At 45.2% G+C, this 13,903-nt stretch overlaps 1 protein-coding gene across 1 annotated transcript in view; it reads left to right on the top strand.

The window, feature by feature from the left end:
• LOC146187101 (uncharacterized) overlaps positions 1 to 13,903 on the top strand; it is a 54,551-nt gene that overhangs the window by 39,895 nt on the left and 753 nt on the right. The window lies entirely within an intron of this gene.

Genomic DNA, 13,903 nt, shown 5'->3' with positions numbered 1-13,903 from the left:
TTCAACATGGTACAGTACCAAGAGCCTAGGGACGAGTCTGCGCATGCCCGGCGGCGGAAACGCGTGCTTAGCACCGCCTTGGTGATGTGTGGACGCCCCCATCAACGGGCAGAGGGGTGTGAGGAAAGGGCACGGTTTGCGCCGTCACCGGCGACTCACCGCGGCCGCGAACAGCAGTCGCGAGACGACTCCGCAGCGACCGGTGTCGTTCGAGCGGCAACAACCGCGGCAGAAGCGCACACCTAATCGCATTACGCCGTAGTGGGAAAAGAATTATCCCGGCTACAAAATGCGCGCGGCGCCATTACTCACGTGCGTACAGGCCGGCTCGAAACAAGATCAGAGTCCCGATTCGAGGCGCGTTGTTGATGGGGCCGCGGGAGAGCCGACGACAGACGGCGCCCCCTCCGCGCGCGGCGCCCTTTGTCAGGTGCCGCAGCGGGATACCTGCCGCCGCCAGTGGTGGCGCAACGCGCAGTGGCCACCCCGGTCGCAGCCGGCGTGGTGGTCCCCGGTAATGGAACGCGCCGTTGCGCCCGGCTATCATTTGGCGCCATTAGGCGAGGCGCGCCGGCACCCACGCCTTTCGTCGCCCCCCCATCCGCCCTTTCTCTTTCTCCCTCCCCCGGCCGCCCTGTTCCGGTTCGCGCCCGGCGAAGTACGGCCTCTGCTGCCAACCCTTCTCTGAGGCGGCCGTTGGGTGAGCTCTGGGTGCACGGCTGGTGAGCTACGGCGAGAACGCGACGGCGCTTGGGGGGATCCCTCAGGTAACCCGTGAACGACGACGAAACGGCAAAAGCTGCGCTTCCATCAAGCGCCTCTTAAGGCTCTTCGAAGCGCACGGTTCAGTTTAATCGCCCTTAAGCTGCCGCGTCTGGTAGTAAACGTCACCACTTTCAGGGTGAACGACACTTTATTTTCAATGCTTGTGCATACTGCACAGGTATTACTTTTTTTTTTTTTTGCCCCTGTAGCTAGATTATAACGAACGACACCGTGGCAGTTTCCAAACTGATTGTGAGTGCTGCACTGATAGGTGAGTGTCGGTTGCGCAAGAATTTGAAGGACAATACGGCAGAAAGCTATTCGGCGACTGGTAACTAGTAACGCCTAGTAACCTACAGTCAAAACTAGATTATCAAAATCAAATCATGCTTGTCAACAAGCCTGTTAGGAAAACTGGCAAGCGTGGCAACTCCAATACCAAAATCACTGAAGAGGTAGAACGCATGCTGCACTACTTCAGGATCTAGCAAAGCTGCGTGTGAGGTTTCCGTTCGCCGTTTACGTTAAGGAATTCAGGTGGTGGAAATTTCCAGAGCACCCCGCAAGGCGCCCCATAGCCTGAGTCGCTTAGGCAGTTAAACGTTATTTTTTTGTTTATTTACTTTCAATACCTGAAATGCACCTGCGAAAGTGTTTTCTTTGGAAAGTGATCATTAATTACAAAAGAAGTCTTCAATGAAACGGTTTAAAGGGTCAGGATTTCGAATGATCAGCTGGAAGGTCATTCCATGTAGTCCTTGCGCACATTGAAAAATGAACGTTCGCTGACTGACGTACCGAGGGTGGGTATTATACGGTCTTGTTTTCCATTTGGCGACGTTCAGGTAAAATACAATAATATTGAGCTGATTCGTGCAGTAATTTATGGAAGGGGGAGAGACGAGCGACTTTGCGGCGATGTAGATGTTCGGGAAGGTTAGCTCGTGCACGCTTTCAGGTTGGTGGTACCCCACGTATATGACTAATAAAAAGAAAAAAAATTCAATCGCGCAGCATGGTTCTGGAATTTACATGCCGCAATTGCAGCCAGCTTTTCGGCGCCGGCAGAAGCTTGCTTTTCTTGCATTGCACAGAGGCCAAATTGTGGGCTTCACGATGGCCAGCGGTCCATGGGCGCGCGCGCAAGCATGCACAGCTGTCTAACATATATAATGCAGCTATCTAGGTGTTAATGCAACCAGCAGTATTTTAAGACACCATATTTTTTATACATTCATGCATCAGCTAATGAAAGCGATGCATGGGATTTATATTTGTCTCCAAATTGCGCATCCTGCAAGAAATGGATTAGTTGCTCAGTTCTAATCACAAGTGGTAGCGAAATGTCTCGTTGCAGCATGGTCTGTCATGATTACACCATGTCACTTTTCAGGGTCTGCACAAGCAGCGAACCGTTTCTCTCTCTCTCTCTCTCTCTCTCTTTTTTTTTTTTTTTCGAAAGCAACACTACGCTAGTCGTCGAGAAATTTCGCGTGGCACAGCGTGCCAAGCTGCGCATGCGCGAGGAGCCACGTGACGTCAGAGGCAGCAGCTCCGACACACAAGCTGTGCACCACACCAGAAACGTTTTTAAAATGCGTAGAGTTAAATCTTTTCGAAATGGCGGCGCATGTAGAAAATGTCGTTACTGAACTGGCAAAAAATTAGTTTTAACGCGCTCAAACAGCCAGTAATGTATACATTTACATATATACAGAGATTCCACATTTCAAAAGATTATATATTTTCATTGTGCACTTAATTTCCTATTTGAAAACAAAAGAAGCAGTTTTGCAAGTATCAAGCACATTTTATGCTTTCAGTTTACAGAATAAATTTACATTTTAGGAGATAGTGTCTGCAGCTTGTTCCGTCGAGAATACACCGCCGATGGAGGTTCGCGGGAGAAATAGGGTGGCTGTTTAAGCTCCGCCTAGTAAGTGTGTATAGGGTACAGCTTTAATATGGCCCCCATTTGCCGGCTCCCCCCGCGGTTGCTCCTTCGCATAAGTGCCCTTTTCCTTTAATAAAGGGTGAACACTTAGGCCGTGCTATTGCGTCTGCTCAAAAAAAAAAAAAAAAAATGGAAGGCCGAGCTCGGCCTCCCAATTTTTTTCAGAAACATTGCACTGTAGACAGGGAAAAAACCACAAGTTTAAAAGTTTCACAGGAATTTAATTTTTAAATGCTGCGTGTATTCATATTACATGCCTGCTTTTTTTCTTTTTCATTTAACTCTTAAAGAAGTGAAGAAAGGTCTAAGTTTTTATACGTGTTTTCGAGAAATTTGATCAGAGTTTCTTATAAGGTCTTTAACGTTGACTCGCCTGAATATCCATCTTCACTCTCGGCAGCAAAAAACTGCTGAGGCGGCTTTCAGCTATGAGGAGTCAATCTCTAACTAATAATTTATTGCTTTTGACACAGATCTCATTGCTTACGCTCAGATTAATGTTCACAACTGACCTCAACAATTGCAGAGGTCAATTGTTTTGCCAGCTGTTACAAGCTGACTCCCAACTCAAAAGCCAGCTAGAGCTGGTAGGCTTCTGAGCCAGTTAATGCCTGTTAAGTACCAGCTGGGATTAGCTAAACCCAACTGAAACCATTCAGAACCAGCTAAAACCATTTAGAATTTTTTCGTCTATTTAGGCGAGTACAGAGCTTTGTATACAACTAAGACTGACTTTGGGATTAAGCATACGAAGCGACAAACACCTTTCAAAGCATTCGAAATTGCAAATCAAAGCTCTAATTTTAACTATGGGAAATCAGAAAAGATGATGTGACTGTTTTTGAGACTAAACATCAAAATACGCTTTTTTTTTTTTTTTTTTTTTTTTTTTTTTAGCTGTCGGGAGGCGGTGAGAACGGAGGGCCTGGTTTATTAGAAACCTTTGAACACTGAATAATCCGGCCCTGCAGGACTGAAAACGGGTTTGGGAAGAGAATATAAAACTCAGTAACTAGTTCCATGATTTGCAGTGGTTTAATGTGGTTAAACCAAGTCCCTTTTACCCCTTTTTAGCACGTGATTTACTGATGTCGTCGCATGAGTATTCACGTGAGTAATGCTTTCATTCAGAATCACGCGAGTCGTCAAGATCAATCTCAAAGCTCGCGGCCAGTAGTCATGGTAAAATGGTCAGTAGGTTAAGCGGTCATGCTCCACTATACTAAATAGACTTATCGCCCCGCAAGCTGTGTACCAGTTTGACCTTCGCTGAGCATGAAGGTCAGCCTGACGGACCGGGGTGTTTTCTGGAATCGTACCTGGAGCAGTAGAGCTATCCCTCGAAAGCTAGGTTTTCGAGGAGCATGTCCCCTTTAGGTATAGGTACATGAAGATCAGCAAATATACCTTGCGAGCATTTGTGCCAGCTGTTTTGCACGAGGATCTTCAGCTCCGTTCTTTGCCATTCTTTCTGAGGTCAACGAAAGAAAGTAATCAGTTTGCTATTGAAAAATATCTCTATTGACTGCACAGGCGCCGCAGCGCTCCACAAAGAAAGCGACACACTTCGAATCTGTAAGAATGTCAAGCAGAGGTGGGCACTTGACCTCTAGACATTGAGCTTAGCTGACTTTGAACAAAATTTCATTACCTCACTCCACCTTACCAGCTGAAGTTGCGGTCTTCTGAGGCGACCTCATCTCAGTATTGTAGGCAATATACTAGCGACCTCACTCCGCCTCACCCCAATTTCATATTTCCAGGTTGAGGCCGGATGCTTAACCACAAAAGAAAAAAAAATCGAAAAGCCAGTAAATTAGTTATGCACTAAAATTTGTAATCAAAATCCATCGGTGGAAAATTGTTAGCCACCCATTGTAACTATACTTATACGGCAATAATGGCGGCTCTGTCCAGCCTGTTCGGATAACTTGAGCAACAAGGTTTAAACAAAAAAAAAAAAAAAAAAACAAAGCGGCGCGCACCCTGATGGATGCGCTAAATTCACATTGTTTGCCTTTATGTGGCGCTAGTCAGAGTATTCTCATAGTGCCCGAAATTATATAGTTAACAAAAATAATGACGCACCTTTTTCAATATCTCCTCTGTCAAGAAACAACCTATCCAGTTTTTGCTATAAATGTAGCATACGCCGGCCCTTATATGGCTGGCACTTGAAGAAAAGGCCGCAAACCACGAAAAAAAAAAAAGAAAAGAAAGAGGCTAATGACGTTGATTAAAGACGCTTTTAGAAGCGCTGCAGCACACGCAAGAGTGACGTCATGCCATTTTTTTTCCCATTTCACTGATTTCTTAAAATACTGGAACCACATGGGGATACGTCAGCAGACGAAATTCTGTTTACATTTTCTTAACCTCTGATAACATTTTACCCCAACACAATATGAATAACAAATGCATAATTGAGTCTAGTCAACTGTCTAATTATCCAGAATAAAAAAGAGTATCAAGAGAGTCACACAGACAGAAACGATATTTTGTTCGATCCATGTTTGGTGACGTTTTCTGGTGAATGTTGAGATAAGCCTGCTAAGATTGCCCACCCCTCCAGGTGCTAGTCATGGAGACACCATCCCACCCGTTTTATTCACCATCTGCTCATATAAGAGATATGTAGGATATGCAGATGAATTATTTTGGGAATTCATTACGCAATAACTGATCTCTAAGGTTGAGTGACGGCCCTGATATAGTCGCATAACGTTGAAGGCATCGGAAAAAAATTATCTAACTGGACGCCTATATGTAGTAGGGCAACTTCATCCTTCTATGTCACACCTTTATTTTAGATTTGTCTCTCACGTGTCGCTATATGGTAACAGTTTAATTTCTATCGTTCTAAGCCATGCGCGGGGTTTTACATGTCAGGCTGTTACGCCCCGGAGATATGCGACATAGTGGCCGCACTTGTTACTCTTGTATACGCGGGGCCACACCTGCGGGGCACTCATGCGTGACGACGCAGCATTCATGCATGGCTGCAGCCGTCGAGAGGGTTGGCCGCCGGTAACGAGCAGAGTGGCGTTGATGGCGGTGGAGATGATGGCCAAGAGCGCGTAAAGCCCACACGTTCCATCGGCCCCTATACTCAATCACTGTAGTAACAGTTTTTTTTTTTTGTACATTTTTCGCATTTTATTGCGGAATGGTGCGGTATCTCAAACTGCGTCGGACGTTCAAGTTCCTTGCTTTCATAAACAATTTCTATTGAATGTTTACCCAATGCAGTTTCAGTTTCGGTTTCAGAAACCGAACTTTGGTTGCGGCGCCATCAAAAGATTATATAATCACGCTAGGTGCTCAACTCTGTAGCATGATCCTTACTATGACGTGGTACTTTCCTTCCACTCTTATGCTCATAAAGCATCGTTTGCAGCGAGTCATCAAGCCGCTATTGAGTGTTATATAGCTCACGTCATTTCTTCAGTTTTGCGCAATTGAATGTTGCCCAGTTGAAAGAACATTTATCATGCATTTGATGCTTCTCTGCATCCAAGTAGGCCATTTATCATTATTCTTTTTCAGCGGGAGCGGGGGGGGGGGGGGGGGGGGGGGGGGGAGGTATTGACACTGATGGAACGCTCACGCGTGTTCCATATATAGCTTCGGAAATTTAACAAAGCCATGCGATATATTTTAAGGCGAAGGTATTTCTTAGCTCATGGGTTATTGAAATGTCAGCAGGAAGTGTTTGCACAAACTGACACCAGAAAAAAATCCGTATCCTTCGGAAGTCGAACCAATATCATTCGATTCCCAAGCGAGCGCGCAAAGGGCACGCTAGAGCTAGTAACAAGCCGATCGTATTCTCATTGTGCGCGAGGATAATAGTAACGATGACAATGAAAATGGAGTCCTTGACAACGGTAATGATGATAGTAGCGATGACAACGAGGGCGCATTTATTTGATAATGAAGTATAGTGATGATAGTACGGATGTGAATGACGAGGCAGTAAGGACGAGGCAGTCCTGTGGTTTTCGCCAGTTATGCTGTTACGCAGACTTAAGCGCCATCCTGCCATGCTTTTTTTTTTCTTATATTATGAGGCTTTCAACTTTTGAGTAGTTTTTGTAGTGGGCAGGTTCAGTTCTGCAATTGCTGGTTGACGCTCGATGTTTCATCTTCTTCACAGAATGCTGGGAATGCATTCTCCAGTAGGTTTTAAAAACAATTGTGCCTGCCAGTAAAACGTTTGGCGGAAGTCTATACAGCTGGTGTACTGTTGCATTCCTCATTAAAAAAATTTTTTCTCTCTCTCTCTCTTCTCGTATCTCCGCGGTTATCGCACTATCGACGTTGACAGCGACTATAGCATTGGCCCGAACCCGGCGCATACTGTTAAAATATCAGCCTGATCATCAGCGCAGAAGCCAGTAAAAGTTGCTTACAGAAACGTTTTCCAGAACTGATTTTTTCGTCCTCCGCGATTTAAGGGGAGAATAGGTTTTGTGATTCTTCAAAATGGCGTTTTTTGTTTTGTAAGCAGAATTGTGTAATCTTAACCGCGGCTTTAGAGCTGACAGATATTTAACAAAGTTTGTCCCTTTTATGCACTGACGGCCAGAGTATGATACATTGGCGAGTGAAAGCTACAGTTTTATTTGCGAAGTAACGAACTCGATATGTTGGTTGCGTGAATTGGTATAATGATTCAGCTGGTAAAACAGCAGAAAAATTCTATTTCAGAAGTGAAGACGCAAACCAAGCTCTGACATAGTACATATCAGAGTCCCAGTGCCTACATTCTTTATTTTTCTTTGCCTATTCACCCCCCCCCCCCCCCATAGTTACAAGCATATGCCACTGTTTCAAGTTACAGCGCTGTGTGCGTGTGTTCTGTTTGTCCCTGTCTCAGTCTCGCTACGAATTTTTGGGCACCTTGATCTTGCTAGCTTGCTCGAGAAGTGTCACGAATTTCAGTGATATAGTGTGTGTTCATACTTTTGGATCGAAATGATCACGTTTAGTGTTGCTTGCAAATTCTGCTACGCCATAAAACGATCTGCATATGTATACCATGGTTTTCTAAGTTACTCCTTTTTCATTCGCTGTGTACCATTTCCTATTTTGTGCCTGTTAAAGCTTGTTCGAACTGAACTGTGCATATTATTTAGTTTTTATTCTCATACTCAGGTGTTTGGCTATAATTATGTGCTTTTATTGATTCATTATTGTTTATTTAAAAATTGTTGTAGTTAGGTTATTAATACTGATTCATATAATGTGCTCTGTGTCAACTGTTCAATGCTATAGCAGATGTCACCACATACTTATTTTATTTGTATCATCACTATATTCCACTCCCCTCTAAATGCTTCGGCGATTGAGGGCATGTAAAATAAATAAATGAAATAAATAGTCTAATCGATACCTTCACGTTAACACCAAGGCAAGACAAATCTGAACTAAATGCTAAATAAAGCTGAAATTTTCAGCATCTCTGCATGGTGTTCGTCAGCGACTTTTGCTGCGTTAGCCGCATACATATACATGTTAATCTGTCTAATGCATGGCAAAAAAAAAAATAAAATAAAATAAAGGCAGAGCTAAGCTTTTGAAGCTTCCATGATTTCTCTCTCTCTCGCAATATTGCTTTTTGCTCACCATGAAAAGATGTTTACTTTTAATTCAATTGAACGTTAAACTTAATTTATTTGTGTTGCTTCAACCGATTTAAATTAGAGGTGGCTTATTTTGATTGCAGTTTAACATAACAATCTCATCATTTCATTTTTTATTTTTGTTTCAAATGAGTCGTCTAATTTGCATTTGTTATCGCCTTCTTATGCTCAACTCTGCGCAACGCCCATAGTAGAATGAACGATTATACATCGTCGTGTATAAAAGCTTTTGCAGGGGATTCCACTCCTGGAAACACTTGAAGAAGTTTCCTCGGTATTTTCCGGGCACTAACAGGTAAAAATTAATATCCTATCTGCCAGCAATCTCCTCTTCCATCTTCGGGAATCTCCTAGCACCTGTAGTCACCCACCGTCGCCACCCACCTTCCGCGCGACTCGCCGCCGGGCTGGCTCTCTTCGCATGCCAACATTCATCCCAAGCGGTGCTTGCGCCAAGATATATTGCTAGTGGTGTCGCTACATGTGTTTCACTACACGGGCACACAATATTTTCTCCGAACTAGCAAACAGGCGGCCGGCGAATGCGCCGTTGAACACCGCCGAAAAGAGCGCCTCTTAGCGGCGGGCCGTGGCAGATCCGGTAGCGCGGCGATGTATGCGCACCGCTTGCCACCGCGTGCTCAGAGCGTGACACGTCCGCAAACGGCGGTCAACAAGGGAGACACTCGCGGAACTTTGTCGAAAGCTTGCTCCGCCACACAGGTGTGGTGAGTGCCCAAGAGAACCAACCGTCAATGGCGTCACTGAGAACCAAATTAAATTGAGTGCGTCAATGAATTGACGCGCCCCGCTGCAAAAAGGACGGCTTTTACTGGAAATGCTGTTATATAGGCTACAAAACCACAAAAAAAAAATAAATAAATACAAGTGATGCTACCATTGCCAGTTTTCTAACAACCACAATTATTTTTAAATGGGCTTTGTGAGGATGACGATATGGCTTCTGCAGCGTACTATCAGAAATAAGGGTGACTGGTCATTTAATTCTTTCCGCCCAAGAGAACCAATGCAGCTGTAAAGTGTACATTTACAGCTTTCGAAAAGCGCTCAAGATAATTTAGTCCCGGGTCGGGGTCTGAAACCGAGATTCTGGGGAATATTAATCAAGTGGCAATATTTTGAGAAAGCTTTACGCATTTCTTTTCAAGCCATATGACCGCTATTACCTGGATGCAAATGAATAATTAGTGGCTCATTACAAATATACTGCAACGTGCGGACTCCCCGTAACACTGCACTATAGTAGTCGGAGTGTCGGCGAATATTAGAAACATGTGATAATGTTAAATAATACGCAACTTAACTGCTACCTGGTAATTATCTTTCTATATACTCCAGGAAGGTCCGTGGTTTCGATTACAGATTTTTAGACAGCCGATATTTTAAGCCGCATCAGTTTATAAATTCGATGGTGCGATTACTCTAAACACTGCGACCCAAGACAAAGTCCACCTTGGGCCAGAAGACGCCGCGCTGTTGAAAAGCGCGCATCCGGAGCAATGTCCTAAACTTGGCTATTCAGCACGATAGTTGCGCAAGTTATAGTTCAAGGGGGCGGGAAAATATAGGTTGCGCAAAGAAAAATTCAACCACAAAAGAAGGCGGCACACACACACACACACACACACACACACACACACACACACACACACACACACACACACACACACACACACACACACACACACACACACACACACACACACACACACACACACACACACACACACACACACACACACACACACACACACACACACGCGCGCGCGCGCGCGCGCGCGCATAAAATTAATTGGACGTAGTTGCCGAATTGTAGAAACTCTAGCCACTAATAATTCTTGGAGCGATTTCAAGATTTAGTACACCTCACCACGCTGCCTGACAAGCATGGTGATCTCGGAAGTTGCCACTGTGGAAAAAAGTCCGACATTTACGTTCCAGACATTTCATGAATTACTGCGGCTTTCCTATCGATGCGCCAAGCAATTCGATGAAGACAGAATATGACGGATTGTGATGACTTGATTTAATAATGGCCACGGGTCTGGCGCGGCGCGAATGTTCCGCTCGCGACATTGCTCGCTTTTTCGCCTTCCTCACGAGCGACACAATCCGGGACCACCAAGCGATCGTTCCATTCACGGACTCCCTGCTTCGCGGCTTTCATGGCCCACATTTCTGCGTTACGTCGACGATCTTATAGAATTTTTTGTAGTCCACATTTCGTCCACATTGGCCGAGCCCCTGTGAAGACCAGTGGGCATTCTTTCCGTCTTTTCTATAAAACTGAATGCACGCATCTGAACTCGTCGAAATGACGATGCGGGGCTCCCAACGCTCAGTTCTCGGACACATGCGGCCGATGCTCTCAAACCCTGCTATAGTTGTTGACGGTCTTTCCCATGCCTCAATCGTTGACAGGCGTGCGCAGCTTTGTTGGCCTAGAGATTATATTTTCGACGATTCATCAAAAATATCGCCGGAATTTCCCGTCCTCCAACCTCCAATTTATTCACATGGGGCCACGGTCACGAGGAGGCTTTTTCTTCGCTGATATACTTGCTCATCTCTCCACCGAGATGAACCAGTTTCGCCCCGTTGGCTCGGGCTAAAGTTTGCACAGATGCGTGCGAATATGAGACTGGCATTGTGCTCGCCCAACGATAGCAGTTTTAAGGTTCAGGCCATGACATGGTCTGCCAGCCGCCTTGTTTCTGCCGCCAAGTGCAGTTATTCAGTTACAAAGTGCGAGTGTCTGGCCCTTGTTGAGCCGTCGCTGAATTCTGATCGACCAGTTTGGCCATATTCTACTTTCCTAGTTGTGACTTACCACCGCACTTTTTCTAGGCTTTCCTTACGGGCCGACTATATATACTAAAACATTCTAGGAGCGCACTATAACTCTCGGAGCACCCTAAACCAAAAATTATCGCCTTTAATATTATTAAATTCAATCATTTCATTTCCGCTATCTTTATGTTTCCTGTGTCCGATTGAAGTAATGAGGTTCCCGGCTTTGACCACATGTACATGCCATATGTGCCTGTTGACTGTACACGCGATAAAAACTGATTTGTTTTCCCGCACTTGATTTATGAGCCGCTGTTTTCGGAATGGCTCACAGGAAGCCCTATCCACTGGGACTTTCTCTTCGGAAAACAGCGAACGTTACTAGAGTATCTGGTAACGTTGGGAACAGCTGGACTATTTTTTCATCGGTAAAAAGTGAGCACGAGCATTTTTAGAGTCGTCGCCTTTGTGTCTACCTTAACCAAAGGAGAAAAAAAAACCGCGCTCGTATAGCGTGCACCAGACGGTCGCCCAGACACCGTTCATCTGGGCAGCTACGGGACAAAGGACGACCGGCGCAGGTGACTCCAATTTAGGCAAGGAAACGAACTTGCAAGGAGGCGCCACCTGAGCGGTCCGCGCGCACGTCGCATTCAGCGCCCCTGGCGGTGGCACCAGATGTGCGCCCGCTCACTGCTCAGTCGACGACCTTCGCGGGGAAGAACACGCGCGACAACAAGCCCGGCCAGCACTGCGCGTCCTCCGACAAAGGCCTCGCCGACGCAGAATCTGCGTTCCAGAGATAAACGCGACGCCTGCTTCTGCTTAGCAGCCGGGGGCGAGGAGGGCCCACACACGTTTCGGAGGCCCTAATTGTGTACCTCTCGGGAACGCGGGGCACCGGTCCACTCCCGGCGTACATTTGCGATAAGAGGTAAAACACACGAACAGGTGAGGTTCAGGCGACGACCCTGAAGACGGGATGCATGGCACACAAGAGTCAACCATTCGCGTCTGGATGCGCATAAGGAATCTGTTTAAATAATGGAGACATGGTGACAACGTGGATGTTTTGTGGAATTTTTTTTTTTCGATAGCTCTAAAAAGGTCTCGCAAGAGCCTTCATGTTCAAGATGCTGATTTCAAGCATAGTGTTGCTGTTACTTGACCATCCGTTACAATACATGGATAGCAGCGTTATTAAAATACGCAAGATTTTTGCATATGACTAGTAAAGATGTTTCTATTGTTAAGAAATAGGCGCAAGATATTCAGTTTTCCGTGCTTAAAAGGGAGATGAAAAATTTAGTGTTCGTTCATAGCCTAGCTTCGTTGGATCTGCAACAAGGACATCATTATCCGATTAATAAAAAAAAAAAAATATGCAATTTCCCGTCGTTTTCGCGAGATCACTGCTGAGCGGGAAAACAGTATTCTAATCCAGGATTCCCAAGTACGCTGGCGCTTGCCTAGACCGCACAGTAGTTTCCAAACGCCGCTCACGAATTAAGTTGTTTTATACGCGAAGGCGAATACAGCCTACTGCGTCGGAAAGGCGACGCCGTCACTGTACTTGGAAAAAATTTGGCATCGTTCCAAACGTGTCGGAGAAAATATGCACGTGATTTCGTAATCACAGTTATGTCGCAACCGTTAGTTGTGCAGCGTTCAAGGTGGTGTCATACCATTTAACACCCTTTCAGGAGGTTAATTTGGGACAGGCATTCAAACTGACATCATGCGTACAGGTGCGGACCCAAGCATGCTTTTCAATTCAAATTAAAATCACGGCTTCTGCACCGGAGATAAGAAAGCAATGTTTGTCCAAGTGAAAGGACACTGACGTCTACTACCGGTTCGTGCATACCATGACTGCCAGTTTCAATTATGCAACGTATAAAAAATTTTAGAAGGAAATTGTGTGCTTCGTTTACTTTTGTCCGTACGGAAGAAACGCCGTTAATTTCAATTGCAGGTGCCCTCCAAATTGTGAGAAGATATATATTGCGCCTCCATTTCTCCAAAAACCAACTTAGGCAAAAAAATGTGAAAGATGTCACGCAAAGATAGGCGCTATCGCTTCGACTCGTAAAGTTAAGTTTGAACGCCCCCCTCTTTTTCCCTTTATTGGAGAAGTGTAGCATGAAGCATAGTGAGAAAAGGGGAGCGAATATGGGAGAATTTTAGAAAAAGTTGTGAAGTCCATGCAATCATCCTCAAATAATCGCAAATATTTCTCTTCATTTCCTTTTATCCATAATAATCTGTAAGCCATATATATACACATAGACAGTAATTTAATAACAGAACGTCTAATGCCTTAAATTTGAATACAGGAAAGTGTAAGAATGTGCGGCCACAAATCTGCACATGATAAGAAGGCCTTATTGTTGGGAGAATATACACTGCAAACTTTCTATTGATTTTTGCAAAAATAAACCCGCTAGAGCAGTTCGGTGTCCACGGTTTAAGCCTGAAGTGAACACCTGGAAATCGCCGCCGACTGCGTGTAGCTTTCGCGAGGAAAACAGCTCGGCTGACTAACATGTCTGGAAAATGCGACTCCTCCAGAAAGAGAGAGGAAGTCCACAGCAAATGACGCATGGCATAGTAAGACTGTGGGGTGTCCGACAATAATCTTGAAAGCACTGCCAACGAGTGCGGCTTCCCGGTGGGCTTTTTCATGCCAGGTAAGCTGTCTAAGATGCGCTCTACAGTCAACAGTCAG

Source organism: Amblyomma maculatum, chromosome 6, assembly GCF_055883805.1.
Source record: "Amblyomma maculatum isolate TAMU_Amacu chromosome 6, ASM5588380v1, whole genome shotgun sequence".
Taxonomy (NCBI): Eukaryota; Metazoa; Arthropoda; class Arachnida; order Ixodida; family Ixodidae; genus Amblyomma; species Amblyomma maculatum.
The sequence above is the reverse complement of the archived record's forward strand: the minus strand, read 5'-3'. Positions and strand labels throughout refer to the sequence as shown.